The sequence below is a fragment of the Camelina sativa genome, chromosome 20 (genome assembly GCF_000633955.1).
Source record: "Camelina sativa cultivar DH55 chromosome 20, Cs, whole genome shotgun sequence".
NCBI classification, from domain to species: domain Eukaryota; kingdom Viridiplantae; phylum Streptophyta; class Magnoliopsida; order Brassicales; family Brassicaceae; genus Camelina; species Camelina sativa.
In genome coordinates this window covers 20,081,668-20,083,783 of record NC_025704.1, presented here as the reverse complement: position 1 = coordinate 20,083,783, position 2,116 = coordinate 20,081,668, and positions in this window count along the sequence as shown.

Sequence of the window (2,116 nt, the reverse complement as noted above, 5' to 3'; positions counted from 1 at the left end):
ATAACTATCATAAGACTAAATTAATGGAATTATATACAGTATATCTTTATTTTAGATCCATATATGTTTTACATTATAAAACACTATAAATGATTCCTAAATAATTCAACTATTTTTTTTTTTGGTTTCTAATATTAAAAACAAAAAAAATTGCATATTTTTATCGGTCAACATCGGTCAACGCCGGTCAATATTGGTCAACCCTGGATTCTGATGAACGGTGTACCGAAATAAGATGATTGTGATGTTGAGCACATGTCATCATATAGTTGCTATATGTGACCATGCAATACATATACTTCGTGTAGTTGGCAATACATTTTTAAAGTTGGGATGTGTGGCCATGTATTGAACAATACTTCGTGTAGCTGAATATCTTTTTTCCCAACTGACAAAATCTATCCATATAGGTAATTATTTAATTAATAAGTGAGGACTTTAAAAACATTTCCTAAGTAATATTTCCTTTTTATAGTTAAGGACTAGCTCTGTAACACAATCTAATAATTTAAATAACTGAGATATTTGATTATGATATATATATATATATATATATATAATTTTTATTATACTATTACATGCTTCCAATGCGTACCTGTTTCCTAATTTTTTTTTTAAATCGCTCCTCCACTTTCAAACGCTTCTGCTTCCGCATACACGCTCCTGATTCCATACAGCTTAGTGATCTCATACTCACTTACATCCTAACAACAATAAACAACAGCAGATAATATAAGCAATATCAATAATCCAATAAAATAACTCCAATAATTAATAACAAAATACCAAAGTCTAACAATCCATAATCCAACAATGTCAAGAAGCAAATAACCAGCATCCTAACAATGTTCTATGACTCAACTCTAGCAACCTAACATAATCCAGACCACAAACAATCGAGCCTTTAGAACATCCTCCTCCTCATCGCCCTGATTCCACGATCACGCTTTGCCTTTACCCGCACCGCAACACAAAAAAGATGCGTAAGTATTTAGTGAGGCAATCCTCCCATCTACTGAGCTATAGGATAGACAGGTTTTCACCCAGGGTATCAATTCTCTATGCAGTGGTAGTACAAAGGGTTATCAATCCAAATGGTTGTGTATTGCTAGCAGGAAGGATTTGATCAGCACTATACAAGTCAAGCTAAACAATTAAGGTTTTGGTTCTAACAGTCCTAATATAAACAAAGTAAAAGAATATAAACAAGTAAACCACACGACCTAAGCACTCGATGCAAGCAATCGAGTACAGAATCGAGTGGGGTGATCGAGTATGCAAGTAAATTATGAACAGCTCGAGGTAGTACTCGATGCAGGTTATCGTGTACCTGATCGGGTAAGTGGTCGAGTAAGTAAAGAAAATGCAAGAAATGAAATACGAAAGTTCCTAAGGATGGGGGTAATCGAATCCTAAGTGTTCTAGTCCAGTACGGATGTCTTACATGCCTCAAGCAATTATTTCCTAGACAATGAACGTCTAAAACCTTGTCACCACACTTTCGCACTAGCAACAATCAACCTTGAACATACTACCACACTGTCGCACTAGCAATATGAACAAGCAGGCATTAAGAACAATTCATTTTTGTTAGTAAGCTTAGACTTATCTGATTTTGTCACTCAAAGTTAAGTATACCTCTAGCATTGACCTAATCATGTTGGGGTTCAGACTTGTTCTTGTAGCATTGTAAACGCCCTAGATCTAATCTCAACCTTTCGGCCTGTAGCATTGTAAACGCCCTAGATCTAATCTCAACCTTTCGGCCTGTAGCATTGTAAACGCCCTAGATCTAATCTCAACCTTTCGGTCAGTTGACCGCATTATGAACATCAACCTAGAAGGAAATCTATCAATCATAACAATCAACTAAAGCATCCTAACCGATCAAGAACACCTAATCATCTATCCCATCCCTAGAAACTTTGCTACACTACTTGGACATAGAAACCAATTAAAAAGGCAATCATAATAAACGAAAATGACATTATATTAAAAGATATAGTAGAGTAGAAAAAGTATGGGATAAAGATCTAAGAAAAACTACAAAATAAAAGTACAAAACAAGAAGAAAATGTTGAGTCGCTCAGTTCTCTCACAGAAGCTCTCGCTCTCT